A 7,067-nucleotide genomic window follows, 5' to 3' on the forward strand; every position below is an offset into this window, starting at 1 on the left:
TTAAAATTAGACAATTCCATTGATTAATACTTTACTATATTCTAGAAGTATATAATGGCATTTTCACATCATAGTCACAAAAAAGATGAGAACACAGAAGAACACTGAGTAGGATAATGAGAAATATTAAGCCCTTCTTCTTAAAAAATCCTTTCTCTGGTGAGATTGTTTCTTTTGTTCAAAAACAAGATTCTCATTGGTAGTTTACTAGCTGTTGATCTCCTTCTTGTGGCTGTAGGAAATGGGCTGCCTATCTGCTTGTTAGTATTTAAGACATTTTTTATGGGAGTGGATGGCACATTTTATGACTGGATTTTCCTAAGCTGAAATGGAATATCAGAGCCACAACCCCTTTCCTGCAGAATGTGCTAATGGTATTAACCATGTAGCAGTTTACCAGATGTATATCAGTGATGTGTATTTAACTCTGGTTAGTACGGGTGCTTGAGCAACCAACCTTCAGGGGGGTTTCAGCTCTCATCTGGGTAATGATACATTTGCTATTTCCTTAGAAATTGTCATGACCATATTTGTGGCCTGCTTAAAGGTGTAACAACAACTCAGTGACTATTCCCAATCTGTGGCACAATTGTTCTTTCAACTCTGAGCTATGATAAAGAGAATCACACTTCTTCCAGTGGGTACTACAAATTCTATGCATATCAAAGAGTAGTGGCAGACAGAACAAACAAATGTAAACCTATATGTTATTTCATAATTAATGTAAATATGTTAGAATTAATGAAATAGATTGACTTTAAAATATCAGTTATATTATGCTGGACTTCTCTCATGGATCTACACAATTAATGGATAAATGTGCTAGCAAGTAGGTTATAAAATCTGGTCCTTAAGAAGCCATCATTTGCAAAGATTAGACACTAGCATCCTGGATCTGGTTGAATGATCTTTGAGGGGGGTGAGGTAATCTATGTTCAGGAAGGCAGCCAGAGCCTCCTGGAGGTCAAAGGACAAACAGCACCCAAGAATAACACAAAGGCCACTTTCTGGATGGCCACTGAGTAAGCACAGTAAGTCTGTGAAGGATTCCCGGGTTAAATATTACCTTTTCATCCCAGTCTCCCTCTCATTCTCACTTCTGTCACAGGCCCACTACTTCACAGAACCGACAGGAATGCTTCCTTTTGCCATGTTCGTTGAGGATGTGGGTGAAGTGAAGTGGCACCAAGCAAAGGAGTTCCTAAAATTTTAAGAAGATGTGAGGGTATGGGCGGCTTTCCATTTATCCAGGTGACTATAATTTTGTTATGATCTCTATGGGGCCATCGTCCAGTCCACAAAATAATTAGCTCCTGCCTAGTTTGTTAAGATATTCATGGCCTTACATGGGCTCCTTAGGACTGAGCTTTAGAGAAAGCAAATACCAAATCTGTATAAGTAAATTTAGTCACTAAATGTTTATTTTGCTCATTTTAGTGAGGGAAAGAAGATGTGCAACCTGGATCAGCAGGGTTACCACCTGGAGATAATAAGAATTACAAATTTATTGACTTCTTTCCAGTTGTATTGAATCAGATTTTCTGTGCAAGGATCTGTCACAACAAACCCTAATGTTTGTACATTTTGAGAAGGAAAACAACTATGAGTTGTTCTCAGAGTGCCTAGTATCTCATTTCCAATTACTAATCAGGTTCATGTTCAAGTATTTAATATGGCTTTCTGTTCAATGCCAAAACATTTTTTTTCTTGCAGCATGCACTCTTAAGAAGCAAACTGAGACTAAGGGGTATTACATCTCTGTTTATGTAGCATATGTGAAAGAGTTTTTCAAACTTTAGATTTATAAATACATGAAAATGTATGCTAATAACCGAACTGAGCTACCACCCTAATGGAAAGATTATATATGTACTTGTACTACAAATACCCTTGATACCCTTGCTTTGTAGCACATTAAAATCATCTGGCAATCCTTTTAAAATCCTGATGCCTGCACTCTACCCTTCATTAATTAATTCAGAGAGTCAACAATGAACTCAAGGCGCAATGTGTAAGATTCTTAGCTGATCTCATTGTACTGCAACATTTGGAAATAACGACTATGCAAACCTAGCAGATTGTAACAATACAGTGTCCAAGACAGGAAATTGACATCCTTGTTCTTCTTCAACAGAAGTCCAACATAGGTCACTTGAAAACGCCAAAAGAAGGCCAAACGTGTTGTGAATCTGGAAGATGAGTTAACTAGCATCATGGAAGACCCAAAGACCTCAGCTTCTCAGGCTGGTGAAACATTTGTAAGTAGTTAACTGGTTTTGACAGGTCGTGTCATTTTTTAACCTCTGCAAATGACTTACTTTTAGGAAATAGGCTCAAGACAGTGGGTCACCCAATATATGCTAATTTCTCAGCAAGTAATACATCAACTTATTTCTAGGATTTGGTTAAGGGTAGGGGGTGAGGGGTCTGGTAAAGAAACATTCAACTCAGGATAGAAAAATCTTTCTAGGAATAATGTACTCTGGAAGACTGAACAGAATAAATGTTCTGTTGCTGGCTTCAACGTCTTCTTGACCAGAGAAGTTTAAGCTTGTTAAGCACTTGAATCACTTGGAGAGCTTACTAACACAAACTGCTGGGATCCAACCACAAAAGTTATGATTTGGTTGTTTGTTTAGGGATCCAAAATTTGCCCTTTTAACAAGTTCCAATATACTGATACTGCTAACTGGTAGCACAGTTTGAGATTCACTGTCCTAGATATGACAGTAGATGTGCATGGTCATCTACTATCCCAGACTGCTGTGCAGCCTTCCTGGTTGTTAGTCAACACTCCAGCTCAAAGTGGTAACTACCTTTGCAACAGTTCACTAACTTCTCAGGAAGTCAAAGTGGATAAAATACCTTAGTACAAAGGTTCTCAACTCTATTTGATAGACATTAGACTCTCCAAGGATCTCTGAAGAGATATAAATACTAAGGCCTATGCCAGATCACTTATAGCTAAATCTTTTAAAATTTTGTGTGGTAGCTCCGCATATGATTAAAGGAGACAGGTTTCAAAACCAATGTAGTAGTAGCTTGTTTCTTAAAGTAATCCATACTTTTGATGAGATAGCCTACCATTCATTGAAAGTGAAGGCTTATACTTTACCTAGATGTCTTGAATGACTTTGATCAGAGCTCTTGAAACCTCAATAGGCACATGAATTACCACAGGCACATTTTAAAATGAAAATACTGATTTAGTAGGTCTTGGATGGAATTTTTGAGATTTTGTATTTCTGACATGGTTCAGTGACTGCTAGTCTAGGCAATGGCTATAGTTTGGCTAGTTTGCCTCTCATTGCACACCTATTCCTTAATATGGGACCTTTTCTGCTTTCCTCATGTAGCTTGTACAATTCAAGAAGTTCTTAAGAAGTTCTTAGTTAAACAGGAAAAATGTAAAGAATTTCTGCAATGCCAAATTTTGGATCAGAAGAATTAAAAAAATATAGATGAAAGAGAAGACTGTCTGAAAATGCTGCTGGGACATCTGTATCTAATGAAGACACTTAACTTCTGGAGACAGCACAGCAAGTCTTCCCATTGCAGTCTAACTCAAAGTTGGCTGTATAATGGTCTTGATTATTTTTCATTTGCCTGAAGACTACTTCCTTTTCTATTTTCTTAGTTTTCATTGTCATGCACGGAAATAAATTATTGCATTACAGTTATGTGCAAAGAGGTTATTGTAAGAAAATGTTTATTTCCACCAATGTGGGATTGATGAAAGGTTCTTCAGGAACAGTTGGTACATTAGGCATAAATGAATAACCAAACAAAAATTTCCCTCCTTTGTTTCCAAAACTCAGATGAAAGACAAGATTTGGTAAATTCAACCATATAAATGAATCCAATAGAAATTAAGTGATGAAACATTAAATCTCAATCTTCTTCCCTCATTTATTTATGTGAGCTCACAAAACAGTAGGATTTTCTTTAAATTAAAGGAAAGCAAAATTAGAAAACAATAGTGCTTGTTATAAAAGTGTAACCCTCACTTGAAAGATGCAAAGTAGATGGGCAGCCACAACCCAGGTGCCCTTTCATAACCCTAGGTAGATGAAAGTAGATAATAAGATTTTACACTGAGGCAATTGATGCACTTCAGTACATTGGATGGGTTCCCCTAATTCTTCTACTAGGAGTCCATTAGCAAATACATAAGTAAATTACTTCTACAGCAAACACTGAGTTTGTAAGCTTAGCTTAGATTTTTCAAGGTGCCACTTGGAAAGAAAAGAGGGCTCCATGGGATTGTATCTGGTTCTAAAACTTACTAGCTCCACAGCTGTGAGTGTGTTTTTATGTCTTCATTGTCCCTCTTTAATACTCTGTAAAGTGAGGTGTATAGTACAAGAGCAATAGAATAAACTGACTTAATGCATGTAAGTCATCTAGAAAAGCACCTGCTCATATTAGGTATTCTGTTAATTTACATAATAGTGCCACTGCTTAAACTTGATGAGAAGTAATAAAGCATTTCCAATAAGAAAACATATTAATGAAATTAAGGCACAGTAATATAGTCACCTACAACGTAGCCTGATTGATATTAACTGACATTTCATTGTATTTTGTGCTTCAGTAATTCTAGTAAGGAAGAGTACAAACCCAGGAAACAGTAAATCAAGTGATGACCTTCATTTCTCTATTCATACCTTCTCTTCCTGAGAATGATGGCATGGTGAGCTTCTTTCACCAGTAGGCAATCAGTAGTTTATAAATTGCCCTTGACTAAATATCTCATTTTTATATTTAAACTAGTCAACATTGAATTTTGTACTTATTAATATAGGCATTCAAATTAAAATCAGGAATAAGACAAGACTGCTTTATCCTCAGTTTTTCCTAGTATTTCTCGAGAATTTTTTCTAGCAGGATTTTTAAACTTCAACACTATTGACCTTTTGAATCAGATGACTCATTGTTTGTGTGTGTTTGTGGAGGTGGGGGGCAATGTTATGTGAATTGTAAAATGTTTAACAGAATTCCCTGGCAACCATCTACTAGACGATGGTATCTCTCCCTGTCAGAACAAAAGAAAAACTCTTCAGAGATTGCTAAATGACTCTTGAAAGGCAAAATGGCACTGCTTGAAGATTACTATTCAAGAACAGAAAATGGAAATGCTAAAGGAAAAGATTTATCTGTTTGAATGACAAAGAGCACCTGGAACTTCATGAATACCAAACCAGAACTCCAAAACATTTTAGACAATACCCTAGGAAAAGACAATGAGGATCACAACCCCAGGAAACCCAGCAGAATGAATCCATTGGGCATGACAAATTAAACACAAAGGGGGAGAATCCAACAAAAAGAAAAAGTTATGACAAGGCTTTTAAAACTTTTGACTTCATCTCCCTAATGAGTGTATAATTCAATCTTATTATTGTACTGATTAGTATTTTTCTGATTCTAGAGTTGCACACCATTCCTTGTGCTATACTGGCTATTTATCATCTTCTTATGTCTACGTTTTAATTGGGTTGTCTATTAATGAGCTCTAAGAATTCTTTATATATTCTGCTCATAGGTTATATGCATTGTAAATATGGTCTGTTTAAGGACTACTTTTCATTTTAATGATGTCATTTAAAGTCCTAAATTTTGATGGAATCTCATTTGTCAAGTTTTTTCTTTTATACATCATGTTTTTTGTATCCTAGGTAGTTCTTGCCTATCCTGAATTCATAAATATTTTCCCTGATAATTTCTTCTTAAACTTTTATACTTTTAGGCTTTCTTATTTAGGTTCATAGATCCTTTCAAGTTATTTTCATGTATGGAAAAAAAGGGTTGAGGTTAATTTTTTATATATGGATACCAGGTGTTCTAAGTGCCATTTGCTGAAGACACTATCTCTTCCTTGGCTCTTGAATTGAGTTTATATTCTATAAAATGCTAATGTTAAATAATCTTTCAAAACTCAGTGGATCATATATGTGTGGTTCTATTTCTAGATTCTCTGTTTTATTCAAATGATCTATATGTCTTTCCTTACACCAACACTGCCTTGATTACTGTAGCTTTAGAAGAAGTCTTAAAATTGGGTGCTAAACGTCTTCCAACACTGTTTTTGTTTTTGTTTTTGGCTTTTCTGGGTCTTTTGTAATCCTACATAACTTTTAAATTTCAATATCCAATTCTTCATTTATAGCAAGTATACACAGACCTGAATTTTTATATATACCTTGTGTTTTCTAATCCTGCTAAATTCAAGTACAAGTTCTAGGGGCTCCTAGAGATTTCTTAGTATTTTCTCTGTAGATGATCATTTCATTTACATAAAAAGATTTTGCTTCTGCCGTGCCAATCTTATCCTAGTTGTGTCATTTTATTGCCAGACTATTTTGGTTTAGACCTATGTTTCAAAGTCTAATGGACAGATGAAGAGTAGGTATATATGCCCTTGTTCCCCACTTTAAGGAGAAAGCATTGTATCATCTCCATTCATAGAAGGAGTTTTTGTTGGAAGTATGGAGTACATGTCTTTAATCTGTTGAGAAGGTTCTGTTCTACTTCTAGTCTCCTGATAGCTTTTACCATGAACAGCTGTGGAATTTAGTCCAATACTTTTTCTCCAACTAGTGATAGGATCATATGGTTTTCTCCTTTCCTCTGTTCAAATGATGACTTTTGGGGGTGGATCTTCCAATGCTGAACCAACACTGCCATCCCTATAACAAAACCACTTTCTACATACTACCATATCTGACTTCTAAGAGTTTGTTTTGTTAAACAAATTTTTATCTATGTTCATACTTTTTTCTTCTATTATCTTTATGCAGTTTTAGGATTAGCACAATATTGATTTCCTAAAATGAGGCGAGAAGTGTTCCTTCTTTTTTCTGCTTTAAATGTTTGATATAATTTATCAGTTAAAATGTTTATGAGCCTGCTGTTGTCATGTAGGTAGGTTTTCAAGCTAGGAATATACTTTCTTTAATAGATGGTATTCAAATTTTATATTTCCTCCAGAGTTAGTTTCATTAATTTGTCTTCTAAGTTACTTCTTAGAAGTTGTCAAATTTATTTCAAAAAAGATTTTTGTAATA

The 7,067-nt window shown here is 35.3% G+C and overlaps 1 long non-coding RNA gene across 1 annotated transcript; it reads left to right on the plus strand.

The window, feature by feature from the left end:
• Window positions 1–798: 798 nt before the first annotated feature.
• LOC110344518 (uncharacterized) lies at window positions 799–7,067 on the plus strand. The gene is made up of 3 exons (XR_002387123.2): window positions 799–1,251; window positions 2,135–2,258; window positions 3,357–7,067. It is a non-coding gene; the product is annotated as an uncharacterized LOC110344518 (long non-coding RNA).

The sequence above is a fragment of the Heterocephalus glaber genome, unplaced genomic scaffold (assembly GCF_053883595.1).
Source record: "Heterocephalus glaber isolate CG9 unplaced genomic scaffold, H.glaber_assembly_v1.0 deba00000122, whole genome shotgun sequence".
NCBI lineage: Eukaryota > Metazoa > Chordata > Mammalia > Rodentia > Bathyergidae > Heterocephalus > Heterocephalus glaber.